At 47.9% G+C, this 13,925-nt stretch overlaps 2 long non-coding RNA genes across 3 annotated transcripts in view; one reads left to right on the top strand and one right to left on the bottom strand.

Annotated features, from left to right (window-relative positions):
* Positions 1-2,827: 2,827 nt before the first annotated feature.
* LOC111096603 lies at positions 2,828-12,741 on the top strand. The gene is made up of 3 exons (XR_005361848.1): positions 2,828-3,263; positions 4,714-5,279; positions 11,068-12,741. It is a non-coding gene; the product is annotated as an uncharacterized LOC111096603 (long non-coding RNA).
* Positions 10,579-13,925, bottom strand: part of LOC119872487 — a 25,339-nt gene continuing 21,992 nt past the window's right edge. For both annotated transcript variants that reach the window (XR_005361847.1, XR_005361846.1), the window contains one exon: positions 10,579-11,617. This is a non-coding gene — a long non-coding RNA (uncharacterized LOC119872487). The remainder of the gene's footprint in view (positions 11,618-13,925) is intronic.

Below are 13,925 nucleotides of genomic sequence, written 5' to 3'. Positions count from 1 at the left end.
CTGGAATGTATTTCAACCATTAATCAGAACAATTGACTTTCTAATTGCTAGCTTAGACTATCATTCCTGTACTTATTATTTGAAGACGTTTATCAAATGCAAAATTCTTACTGCACTGGGATAATATTTTTTGAAATATTATGCCTGGTACTGCCTAGACTCTGATTAGCCTGTGGCTCTCATATATTGGATCAATGGCATCCACAGCTTCATGGAAGGGGAGGGAAGAACCATCAGGAGTAGGGGAGCTACTGTTTGGTGTTCCAGGCTATGTTGAGAAAGTAAAAAAAAATTAAAAAACAAAAATGCTGGAGGAGTTTCAGATAGCCTGAGCTTAGAGAGCTGATCAGGGAGCCGATCACAGATCAGAGAGGAACATGGAATAAGATGGTAGTGAAGTTCCCACCACAGAGGAAGGGCTAAGTTCCCCCTGGTGCTGAGAGTGGATTCCGGGTATTAAGAGAGAGGAGAGAGGGTGAAGGGTCACCTGAAATGCTTGACACCCTTCCTTACCCCAGGATGAAACATTGACAAAAGGTGGGGCTGGCAGGAGGTGAGGAGATAAAATCACAATCAGATCAACTTGGAGAATCTGAGAATTTTAGGGGCTGGCCTTCTGTACAAGCTGGGTGGAGCCTGGGGAAACTACAGGCCTTGCAGAGAAAGGCTTTACTGGTGAGATGCCAGACTGACATGATTCAAGATGGCAGACGTAGCAGGGACTGGGCCAGGCGCCAAGACCCCTACCCCCACAGCAGAGAACACAATATACAGTTTTCTGGCACTCATGAAGAATGGGATAGCTGACAGACCAGAAGAGACCTAGGTTCTGAATCAGGAAACTCTTAATGTGGTCCTCTTGTCACCAGAGGCAATAGCAAGGACTAGGGTGTGGGTGGCAGATGCCACTATGTTGCCCACAGACCAGATCAGGCCAGCTGCACCTTCGTCATCAAGCGGGATGAGGCTCTCAGTGGCAGCTACTGGGGACCAGGGATTAGCTGGACAGTATCATTGCACCCAGTAGTGCTTCCCAGTATCCCAGGAAAGGGTGACCCTTCCCAGCTGTTAGGACTTTGAAATTTGACTTGACTGCTTTACCCACAGAAGATCTGAAAAGGAGAGAAATCAAGTTACCAATAGTCTTCGGTAAAAGTAGCTTGCCAGTGTCACCTGGTCCCTGCTATCAACAGGAGAAAGGGGAACGCTCTCACACTGTTGGTGGGGGGTGCAAACTGGTGCAGCTGCTCTGGAAAATAGTGTGAAGGATCTTCAGAAAGTTAAAAATAGAGCTACCCTCCGACCCAGCAATTGCACTCCTAGGTATTCATACAAAGGATATGAGCATAGTGATTTGAAGGGGCACCTGCCCCCCAATGTTTATAGCAGCAATGTCCACAGCAGCCAAAATATGGAAAGAGCCTAGATGTCCAACAGATGAATGGATAAAGAAGATGTGAGCTATATATCTCTCTCACAATGGCATATTACTCAGCCATCAAAAGAATGAAATCTTGCCATATGCAATGATGGAACTAGACGGTATTATGCTAAGCGAAATGAGTCAATCAGCAAGATAAATACCATATGATGTCACTCATATGCGGAACTTAAGAAACAAAACAGATGAACATAGGGGAAGGGAAAGAAAAATAAAATAAGATGAAATCCGAAAGGGAGATAAACCATAAGAGACTCTTAACTCTAGGAAACAACTGAGGTTGTTGGAGGGGAGGGGGGCAGAGGGAGGGGTACCTGGGTGATGGGCATGAAGGAGGGCACGTGATGTCATGAGCACTGGGTGTTATATGCAACCAATGAATCACTAAATTCTATGAATAATGAAATGAAATGAATAATGTAGTATATGTTAACTAAATTGAATTTAAATAAAAAATTTTCAAAAAAAAGTCAGCATCCAGAACAGAATGCAATTATAAAACAAAAATTTTACTGAGTAATATATATATATTGAAATCACCACCACCACCACCACCCCGTGCGTGCACACACACACCCCGCCACACAGGAGCCCCTTTCTGGGCCTTTTGTCCCTTTATTGATTTAAAACATATCTTTGAAGTCAGAACAGGACTTTAAGTGTGTTTGAGGCATGCTGTGTCCACAGGCAATGTAGAAGGAGATCTTTTTGCTTTTTCTTTTTTTGGCCCCCTTTTTATTTTTTTTAATTTTTTAAAATGTTTTAATGTTTTTATTTTTATTTTTATTTTTTGTTTTTTTTTTGTTTTTATTTTTCATGTCTTTATTTTTTTTATTGGAGTTCAATTTGCCAACATATAGCATAACACCCAGTGCCCATCCCATCAAGTGCCCCCTCTCCGTGCCCATCACCCAGTCACCCCCACCCCCCGCCCACCTCCCTTGCCACCACCCCTTGTTCGTTTTCCAGAGTTAAGAGTCCCCCCCCCTTTTAATAGGTACAGTTGGAAATTCTTTATACTTGGTGTCAGAGGAACACAAAGCTCTTTCATGTGTTGTTAACCTTGCGTGAGGCGAGCGGAGGCCCACGTGGGTAGCAGAGGAAGCCTCAGGCTGGGAGGAAGGGCTGGAAGGTGGGACAGTTTGGGACACACTGCCAGACTGGCCTCGAGAGAACCCTGCAAGGCCTCTTATTCCCTCAACGCCCTGTGTCCCGGGCCGCCTGGGACAAGTCCCCATTTACACTGCTGTCCCAACACAAGAACTAAAAATGCCCACTTTCACTTGCAAGAGTGTGCAGGGCTGAGTGCTCAGTCACGTGGCCGCCCTGGCCATGGAACCTTCCTGCCACAGGGCGGCAGCATCTGCCCAGACTGGAAAACGTCCTGCAGCTGTGGGGCAGGTCCAGGGTCTGCGGCAAAGAAAGTGGCCCCTTGGGTAACCCAGGGCAGGGCCGTGAAACGGGGGCAGCGTGGCCTGCAAGCACTTGTAAGTCCTTGTCCATCCCCTGCCCCCGGGCAGGTGGCATGACCACGGCTGGCAGCTGTGACAGCCACGGGGTGGGGGGGGGGGGCAGGAGGCATGCTCTCAGGGTGCCGAATTAGGCCCTGCCTCAAGCATTGCTTGTGCGATCCCCGGAGGGGGGTCCTCTCCCCCAGCAGCTTCTGAGATCTCCACCTACAAAGACACTAGTCCCTGCACTGAAGCTGCAGGTGTCATCAGGCTCGTGAAGAGGTTTATTTTCCAGATGATACATGAAGGGTCCGCCCTCTTCTTTTTTTTTCTTCCTGTGATGGGGTCGAATTTTGTCTGCATAAAAAGAGGTAGGTTGAAGCCCTAACTCCCAGTACCTCGGAATGGCTTTATTTGAAAATGGGGACATCAAAGATGCCGTTAGTTGGGACGAAGCCGCACAGGTGGAGCGGGCCCTCAGTCCCACTGGGCTGGCGCAGAAGACAAGAGGTCTGAGTTAGGGACCTGCCACCCCAGGTCAAGGAACACCTGGGGAGGCCAGAAGCTGGGGAAGGCGAGGCTGGATTCTCTTTTAGAGGCTTTGAAGGGGGACACCTGGGTGGCTCAGCGGTTGAGCACCTGCCCCTGGCTCAGGGTGTGATCCACGGTCTCAGAATCGAGTCCCACATCAGGCTCCCTGCCTGGAGCCTGCTTCTCCCTCTGCCTACGTCTCTGCCTCTCTCTCTTTCTCTTTCATGAATAAGTAAATTAAAAAAAAAAATCTTTAGAGGCTTCAGAGGCCTCCTGGCCTGGCCCACACCCGGCTCTTGCACTTCTAGCCTCAAGAACCATGAGAAAATTGGCTGTGGTTATCTCCTAGTTTCTTTGGGTCAAGAGCCCCGCGTGCGACTTAGCTGAGCTCTGGGCAAGGCCGCAGTCGGGGTGTTGGCCCAGGCTGGGCTCTCCCTGAGAGCTCAGTTGGGGGAAGAAGCATCCACTTTCAAGTTCACACGATTACTGACAGGAGTCAGGCCCTTGTGGGTGGCCGGACCGAGAGCCTCAGTTTCTTGCTGGCTGTAGGTCAGAGGCTGCCCTCGTAGCCTTGCCGCGTGGCCCTCCCCACAGAGCGGCTCGCAGCGTGGCATCTGGCCTCGGTAGAGCCAGCGAGGGAAGCAGTCTCCTTGCCAGATGGGTGTTAGAATCTTCCGCATCTTTGTCACGGGAGTGACCTCTCATCACCTTTGCTGTGTTCTATGGGGTGAAAGTAAGTCACAGCTCACCCCACGCTGAAGGAAAGGCAGGAACACCCTGAGGTTGGGGGGCCCTGGGGACCATGTTCTACACGGAGGGGGGACACACACTCCTGGGGGCTGGGCTCCTGGACTGAACTTCCAGGAGCTCGTGTCTCTGTGGCTCTCCTTGGTCACTGTCTCCCCAGAAACCCAAAAGATAAAAAATTATGTTTTCCTTCCCATTCCCAAGTGGAGAGCGACTTCCCACTGGGCTGTGGGGTGATCCTCTTCCCAATTTTGCCCATTTCTCCCTGCTGCCATGGTGTAGAAGGAAGCCCCCAGGTCCAGGGGCAGGAGCGGAGTCTGAAAGCTGAAAATGGGCAGATCCGAGGCAAGGATGGGCTGTGTCTGGCCAGAATTTGATGGGTCTTATCTTCCTTTGGGGATGGGGTGAGCCACTGCTCATGCTCCCCCACTTTTCCCTTGCCTCCGCTTCTGGGCCCAGGGTCCGTCCCACTCTATGGCAGCGACAAGGGACAGTGCTGTCCTGATTGTCCATGTCTCGACATTTTCCCTTCCTCCTTTGCAGTTTGGCTGGGGCCACGGAATAATTTAGGCCAAGGACGTTTGGTGGGTGCTCCTGGGATGGGGAATTGAAGAGCCAGCGTGTCTCGTCCATCCCTTTCTGCCCTGAGTCAGCAAGCACGGAGCCCAAGGGCTTGAGAGGGCAGTGCCGCACGCAGGATGGAGGGAGCTGGGTGCCTGAGAGGGGGCTGTCCCGGGGAGAGAGCCCTCTGCCAACCCACACAGAACGTCACTTGCAGGAGAACTATAGTTTGGGTTGCCTTATCAGCCCTCGGGCCAAATGTTGCAAAGAGCAGCTCAGCGAAGCACATTTTGAAACGTCCAGAACTTGCCCTGGGATCAAGACACCTGCTGGGGTCCCTTGGATAATAACAGACTATGGATTGTGCTCTGTGCTGCGTAAGGCCTGTGACCTCGGCGGGGCCACTTAACTTCTGTGCCTCTGCTGCCAAACCTGTCAAACAGGGTCCTGCCAGTACCTTCCCATATGGCTGTTGTGAAGCGTGTGTAAAACCCGCAGAGCAGGCCAACAGTTCCTGGCTCATGGTCTGCGTGACTGGCCACCACCAGGTATGTGCTCCGGACACCAAGGCGGTGCTGCCTTTAACCCTTTCCCCAACCTGTCAGCTCAGATCCCTGGGGGCTTCTCCTTGGCCCAGGTAAAGGACCGGCCCCCGCTTCTGAAACAAGGGCCCACTTACACTCTTCCTTCTTTACCCAACTCCCTTCCTTGCGGGCATTCCTTTCCTTTGCTTAACACTAGAGGGCACGTCATGACTGGCACCATCCAGCTTGGGTTCTCACTCCATCCAGCGATGGCGGCAAGGGTCCAGCAGGTGGCTGAACTTGAGCCTGGAACGTATCCCTCTGAACAAGGAGATGGGCTCCCACCTGTCAGAACAGCCAGCCAACCAGCTAACTATCCGGACCCGTCCTGCCCCACTTGCACTGAGCCCTCTTCTTTTCCTCCTGAGGAGCTATCAACATTTAATTACGTACTTCTTTCTCTGCTGATCAAGTTACTGTTCTTCCTGCACCCCCCACACCCACCAGACTGGAAGCTCCACGAAGGGAGGCACATACCTATCTGGTTCTCTATCCATTTCTGACACCTAGCATTGTGTCTGGTGTACTTATTCTTTAAAAAAAAAAAAAAAAAAAAAAAAGATTTGTTCATTTATTTGAGAGAGTGTGTGTGCACAAGCAGAGGGAGGGGCAAAGGGAGAGGGAGAGAGAGAATCCTCGAGCAGACTCCCCGCTGAACCAGGACCCCGATGGGGCTTGATCCCAGACCCCCGAGATCATGACCTGAGTCGAAATCAAGAGTCGGCCACTCACCCAACTGAGCCACTCAGACGCTCCTGGTGTATTTATTCTGGATAAATATTTGAGGACCCATTAAAGTAATCTCTCTATCTCTTCTCATACCCCCCCTCCACCCACCTACCCCACACCCCTGGATGTCAGCCTGACCTGGGCTACTCATCACTACCATCCTAACCTCATCACCTTTGGTAATTGTCACAATTTCCTAACAGGTTTTCATTTTTTCCAGATGTTTAATCTCCAATACATTTTGTCCATTTTATTACCCTGCTCAAGAAACAACTGCTTTCAAGGCATTCCGACAAACAAACTCATCTAGAAGGGAGAAACTTAAGAGAGGGTTTGAACTTCTTTGAGGGCCCAAGATTCTTATTTATATAGTGAGGATAGTCATACTGACTTGAGGGGTCATTGCAATGCTTAAATGAGGTCATGGCAGGCATGGGGGCCAGCAGAAATCAACCTTCAATAAAGAATAAATATTTGCGTCAGTAATAACCCAAAGGAATGAGGACTATTTAGATGAGCAAACGGAAGACTTTACTGGACTAGTTCAAATGCTAATGAAGGAAGGAATAGATTAAATCTTGTATTTTCCTTTCTAGAAAGTGTAAGTATTACCAACTGGTAGGTATTAAAAGTAGTTAGATTTTTCCCAGCTAAGGTTTCCTAAAAATTGGAAATATTTGCAAATGGGTTCGGCTGTGCATGAACTCTGTCACTGGAGGTCATCAACCTGAGGTGGCATGCCTCTCTTTTAAAGATGTCTTGGAAGATATTGTGCATCAAGTAGAGATTTGAGTTAGGTCACTTCTAAGTCTCGCATACACTTTATAATCCAATGATGATTTATGATTCCATGAAAATCCTTTCCTAACTTTTTTTGGTCCATTGAATTCTCTTACTTTTTTGAGGCCTTATTTTTGGGAATACATGTTTGTATGGGCATTTGCATTTTCAAGTTCCTTCCACAAGGAGGTAGTAAATTTCTGGAGGACGTACCTTGTATCTGTGCTTTACTACCCTCTCCCCAGTGCACCCAGCATTGTGCTGTATAGTCACTGGGTGCTCAATAAAGAGTAGTCAGAGGGGAAGGGGGAGTCCAGGTGGGTCTTGCTTTTAGGGAGAAAAATCTCCCGTGCTGAAGTAGGTGGGGCTGCAGGATTCCATCCCCTCCTCTGCTTCAAGATAAACCTCAGCTGCATAAATTGAACAGTTAGGAAGGACATAACCCCAGGAACACTGGGGAACCTATGCATCACTTTTTGAAATGCGAAGTGAAGCTTCATCATTTCTTCAGGTATCTTCATGTAGAAGCCATTAAAAAAACTCACATGAATGAAAGATTAAGATCAATGATCTCTGAAGATAAATTACCTCCTCAAATTAAGGTTTTTTTTTTTTTTTTTTTTTTTTACTTAGAGCTAAAAAGGTGATAGTATGAACAAACAGAAATGAAATCCCCCATCATTATGGAGCTTGTCCCACTGCCATAAATCTGGAAGCTAAATACATCCATTTTTTCGATATAAGTTGCCCTTGAGAACCCCCTTGTTATCAATTCCTGTGGGATTTCAGGCAGTTGGGCAAGTCCCATGATAATCTGTCTGTAACGGAAAGCTGGACCTGCCCTTTCTAGTCCATGCACACGAACAGGCTAAGTCTAAGGGGAATGGAGACATTTGTGGAGGCGATGGGGCCCCAGAACTTGGGATAGGACATCTAGGTGGATGATTTCCTCCTCTCCCCCACCCACAATGTTTAACTCCTAGATTCTTCTAAACTCTGGGCCTGCAGAATTAGCCTGCCTCTCCCTATTAAGAGCTAACACTACTCTTTCTACTCCCACTTCCACCTTGCTTGAAGAAACCTCAACGACCTTTCCCCTCCGCCTCCCCTCCTAGTAACTAAGCTTGTTACTAGGCTTAAGTCACAGCATAACCCAACGGGGCTGTTCTGGCCCTGCTAATGGAAGAAGCAAAAGTCAGCTGAGCAAATTGAAAGATCTAATTGGCTTTATTAACGATCCTCGAGCCAGGCAGCATCCCATCCTAGCAGATTTAGAAAGGAGCTCCGAGGAGTTGTACAAAATGGAAGACTTTATAGGCAGGAGGTAGGGCAATGAAGTGATTCTAGCAAAGAGTGAATTGTTTTGCAAGGTCACCTTCCTTTGGGGGAAGGCAGGGGTCTCTCGGGCAGGTTACCTCACTAGTGCTGACCAGGCAGTTCTAGATCGACTGATTAAAGGTTTCACTCCTGGAAGAGACTGAAACGAGAATTATTAGGTATTACGTTTTGGTTTGTTGATGTGGGGCTTAGTACAAGTGGCTCCATGTTAGGGCTATTTTTCAAAAGAAATAGACCTCAAGTGAGCTGTAAGTCTACTCAGCAGATGTCAGCAAGAGTCAGAGGAGTTCATATGGACTGGATTCTGAAAATGCTGGATCTAGGGAGGCTGAAGCACAAGATAGAATCGGGAAGAGTATATTGATTAGGGAGCAAATCCAGAGATACAAGTTTTAACACCTGGCGGCGATTCCAGGAAGTATATGACCATGCTATTCAAACGTTTCCTAGAAGTATGGAAAAAGTGATGACCCAAGCTATATGAGGTTGAAATGCCAGAACTGCCCCAGCAGGCAGTGGAGGAAGAAATGAAGAGACTCAGGAATTGAGCATGCTAAGAGTGGATATACCAGAAGACTGGAAGACCTACCAGATAATTCTGTTCTGTCGGAAGGCCTGGGCAATACGTCATTCACAAAGCTAAAAGAAATGAGCTAGTGAGAAGGACACCAGCATTTTCAAAAACTCAATCAAGGCTCTTCTATAAGCCAGGGCTGAAGTTAGGAGAGGTAGGTAGAGAATTTGGCTTAGTGATACCAATGATGATGATAGGTCCAGATTCAAAAAGACCAAATGGATGCAGTTATTATGATGAGCAAGGGGGTCGGAGCAGTGGCCAAAGGAGCCTGACCCGCAGACAGTAATGGGGGTGATTAAAAGAACACGGCATTCCTAGAGGCAAAATAGACACTCAGCCAATGAAATTGTTTCTTTTAGTTTGTACCGTTAGGAGAAGTTAAGGATGGATGACAAAGAGTCTAAAGACAGTGGCCCCAATAATATGTCATGATCTCTTGCTCATTTGCTGGACCTGAGCCAGTTTTCAGACTCAGGCTCAGCCAGATTCCCAGGAGATGAAACCTTGCAACACCACAGCAAACATACATAGTAATGATTCCATAGGTCCTTTCCAAAGGAATCCACAGTCATTTATTTGGGGACACGTATACTGGTGAAGAGGGACTCCCAAATGTTTGATGTTAGAACACAAGAGTCCAAGCTGACATGATACCCGGAGAACCCAAGGCTCCTCATGACCCCCTATTCTAACTAGTGGGGCTTATGGGGGCCAGGTAATAAATAAAGTCCTGGCAAGTCTGGCTTACAGTGTGCCCACTGTGTCTGCAGATACATCTAAAGGTAAGCTCTCCAGTCCCCGAAAGTATAATTAGAGTTGACGTGCTTGTTAGTTGGATCATTGGGTCTTAGGCTTGTGTAGCAAGAACTGTTGTAGTGGAGAAGGTCAAGTAGAAGCCTCTGAAACTGCCCCACCCCCAGCCAAGACAATAAATACAAAACAAATCAAATAGTGGGGGGATTGTTGATATTAGTGTCACACCGAGGGACTAAAGGATGCAGAGTAGTAGCTCCCATGATGTCTCATTCAATTCAATAGTTGGCCTCTGCAGAAACCTAGTGGACCCTGGGGGATGACTATAAATTGCTGCGAACCCAACCAAATATTGGCCCCAATTCAAGCCACTGTGTCCATTTATCTATTACAGTAGAAGTGATGTGACCTTGGGGACATAGTATGTAGCCTTGATTTGCTGAGTGCATCCTTCACTATTCCCTTCAGAGAAGGGGAGGAGAAATTATTTGCATGTATAAGGGTAAATGTAAACATATGTTTACAATTTCCCAAGGCTGTGCTGACTCCCCTGACCTCTGTCATAATATAGTCCGAAGGGATCCGGATCATCGGGGCATCCTGAAGGATGTCACATTTGATCCATTATTTATGGACGATATTATGCTAATCAGGCCATGTGAGCAAGAAGTGGCTAGCACATCGAAGGACTTAAGACATGCATGCCTCAGGGGATAGGAGGTAAATCTCATGAAGATCAGAGGACTGTCACATCAGTGGTATTTTTAGGGGTCCAGTGATCAGGGTCCTGCCAGGAAACCTCATCCCAAGTAAAAGACAACATATTCCATCTTGCACCTCCCACCACAAGGAAGGAAGCCCAAACTTGGTGAACATCTTTGGCTCTGGAGGCAGCAAACACCACCCTCAGAAATACTGCTCCAGCCCATACACCAAGTGGCATGAAATGCTTTGTCAACCCTAAAAATAAAATGGCAGGTTATTTTACCAGTAAAATGCGTTTTGGGGGGAATAGGAGAGAAATTGCAATTCAAGACAAGCAAACTCTGCCGAACCACAGGCAAGTTCAAAGAGACGGGTGGGGGCTGGGGGAAGGTCAGCTTTTATTAGGTTTCAGGAGGAAATTGGAGAGGCTTGTTTTAAACAAAAGTTCATTGGAGAAGAACAAGTGTTGGAGGTTGTGGCAGGTTCTCATTGCCACACGGGGTGGTTGCTGCATTGTTGCTGGGGCGGGGAGGGATCTTCTTTCTTTTTTACTTAAAAGTAGGAGAGAAACTCCTATGTGGAAAAACGCCTCCCCTCGTCCAGATAATCCTTTATCTTCCTTCCTCGGGCTGCGATGCAGTCAGTGCAGGACAGCGCCCCCCTCAGGGTTTCCTGGCTCCATCTCAAATGAGGAGTTCACAGCTCCTACCTTGGAGCCGGGAGCAGGGCAGGGCCCTGCAGGGCCAGGCTGACCTGTAAGCAGCCTTTTCAGGTCAGAGGTCGGGGTGTTTGGGAACGATGCTGTATGGAGCTCATGGTCAGTCCCAGTGGGAGAATCACAACCTAACCCCCTGGGGTTCTTCTGCACAGCCCTGCCATCTGCACGGGAGATGGATGTGTCATTGATAAACGACTCCTGGTGTGATACGGGCCTGGCCGAGATATAACACCTGGACGCCGGATCCCAGATGAGTGTGTATCTGGAACTGCCCATCATGAACCAAGGGCTATTATGGCCACGGAGTCATGCAGTCAGGGAGGCCAGCAGCAGCTCATCGTAAATGGGAAGTGGTATGGCTGGGACCGAGGCCATGGGGACGTGGGGCTCCAGCAAGCTGCACGAGCACGCGGGCCGGCCCCTCACTTTGGCTGTCCTGTTGCACGAGCGTCCCCCTCCCTCCATTCATGAAGGGCCACACAGGAGCATACCTGATAAACCACATGGCAGGAGCCAAAACCCAAGCTTCAGTTACAGATGAGTTGGTTCCATATGTAGGTTCACGGTGAACGTGAACGGAGTGGCCCTGAAGAACAGCGGCAAGAGAAAGTCCTTCCAACAGGCAGACCTTTGGGCAGTGCGTCTGATGTCCTACTTTGTGCACAGGGAAAAGCAGCCAGACGTTAGAACATGCACCGAGGCCTGGGCGGAGAGAAAGTGGAAGATTGGTCGGAGGCACGTGGATGCACGTGGGAGTGACATCAGGTGTGAAGCCCTTTGCCTCACATGCTAAATCCCACTGAGAGTGCCCTCTGCGGAGGAAGCAGTCTGTCCCCAAGCAGACAGAGGGCTTGGCTGTCTGACATCAGCCAACTCCAGGCACTGGCCACCGTGGTGCTGGCACAAGGGACATGAGGGAAGTAGCCACAGTCGGAGGGATGGGACCACCATGCCTGGGCTCCCACAAGCAGCATCGGCTCCTCCGAACCCAGGCTGAGTTTGGCCTTGTTGCTCATGACCATCCACCCTGCCAGCAAGAGAGCAAACCCCTAGCCCACCGCAGAACACCATCCCTCGGTGGCAAGTTAATTACTGGGGGTCCCTTCCATCCTGCAAGGGCTCATGATTCATGATCACAGGACAGTGTCTATTCCAAAAAGCATCATCATTAAATAATCCCAACTGGTAAGAAATAGATTTGTTTCAGTTCCCAGACTCATCACTCAGACGGATTGTGCGAGAAGCTGTTGTTGATCACGGTTTCCTGCGGTGATCTATGCCAAGCTCTTGGGCTCTCCTCCTATGAACTATGAAATGATCCCCGGGGATTCTTTCCCCTGCGCTTTTGCCAGCAGTCCGTCCATGAACTTAAACCACTCAGCACTCGCCCGATTGCCTTTGGGATGTCTTCTGGATTTGGAGGGCTGTGAATGTCGCTGGATTGCAATCTTTGCTATCAGCTAAATGATGGTGGACGTTGTAAAAGCCTGCTAATGTCATTATAAAATGATTACTTGTGCTATACAAATACTTTCTTCTCTTATCCTTTGGAAGAGTGACAAGTCTCATAGTTCACCTTCCTCTGTGAATTTCTAAGTGATCAAGGAGTGGTGGTGGCAATCCAGGTGTTTTTAAACAACGCTTTCTTGGGCATGCAGGACTTGAGTTAGGGAGGGGGAGAAGGACTGTGTCTCTCCTGCTAATAACTAGGATAGAACAAAGCTTGCAGGGGTACCTGGGTGGCTCAGTTGGTTAAGCGTCCGACTCTTGGTTTCAGCTCAGGTAGTGATCTCAGGGTCCTGAGGTCCAGTCCTGCATTAGGCTCTGTGCTGAGCATAGAGATTGCTTGAGATTTGCCCTCTCCCTCTGCCCCTCCTCCCTCTCTCTCTCTCCTCTCTATCTTTCTAAAATAAATAAATGAAATCTTTTTTAAGATTTTTAAATTTACTTACTCATGAGAGAGAGAGAGGCAGAGACGCAGGCAGAGAGAGAAGCAGGCTCCAAGCAGGGAGCCCAACGCGGGACTCGATCCCAGGTCCCCAGGATCACGCCCTGGACTGAAGGTGGCACTAAACCGCTGAGGCACCCGGGCTGCCCAATGAAATCTTTTTTAAAAAACAAAGAACAGAAAAGCTTGCATATGTAGGTAGAGCCAGCTGAAAACTCTGCAGTGATGCAGAAGGAGGAATGTGAGCTTTGAGGACGGCCACCTGGATGCATAAAGCATCTCTACATATTGCTCTTAATTTATTCATTAGAAAACATGTTTTGGAGACGGAAGAGATCAATACAGATTGTGTTATAGCACAAATAGCTTTCCCTGCCTTGGTTAACTTCTTGATTTCTGATTTTTACTTCAGTGCGTCTGTTTAGCAAATGATCCTTTGCTAAATTTGGGATTGGGGGAACTAGGGGAGGGGGGCAGGGAGTGGGCAAAAACACTTCCCATACCTAACGTTTGGTCTATGCGTTATTTCGTTTTCTTTCTGGAGTCTGGGACCTGGAATCAGAAGGTCACAGTGTCATAAACCTATATAAAGAGGCTTCCCGTGGCTTGATACTAGGTAAAAAAAAAAAAAAAAAAAAATTCAGTTACACTCTCAAGAGGAGTAGCCAGTACAGAGTTTTCTCCCCCATAAAGTTTCAGAGAGGGAGCACTTGGCTCCGGGTCAGGGCTCTGAAAACTGGCCCCAGACTTTACAACTAATTGGGCTTTACTATGGCTTACCTCTCTAGTAATAAAAAAGTCTCCAAAATGTTCAAAAGGAGATAAACTAGACAAAAATATCCTTTAGGCTGTAAAATGTCCGCCTGGTTTATTAAACAATACAATTTGACCATTTTTTATTTTAAAATACAAAATCAATCTGGACATGTCCTTAGAGAAATTGATTTATTTTTCATCTTTCAGATGCCAAAATAATCAAATGGCAAAAAAAAAAAAAAAAAAAAGGCAAAAGAAAGAAAGGCAAAAAAGAAGAAAGAAGGAAAAAAGGAAATAAGCTGCTGA

This window comes from Canis lupus, chromosome 7 (genome assembly GCF_011100685.1).
Source record: "Canis lupus familiaris isolate Mischka breed German Shepherd chromosome 7, alternate assembly UU_Cfam_GSD_1.0, whole genome shotgun sequence".
Classification (NCBI taxonomy): Eukaryota; Metazoa; Chordata; class Mammalia; order Carnivora; family Canidae; genus Canis; species Canis lupus.
Note: the sequence above shows the minus strand (reverse complement) of the source record. Positions and strands in the feature narration are given on the sequence as shown.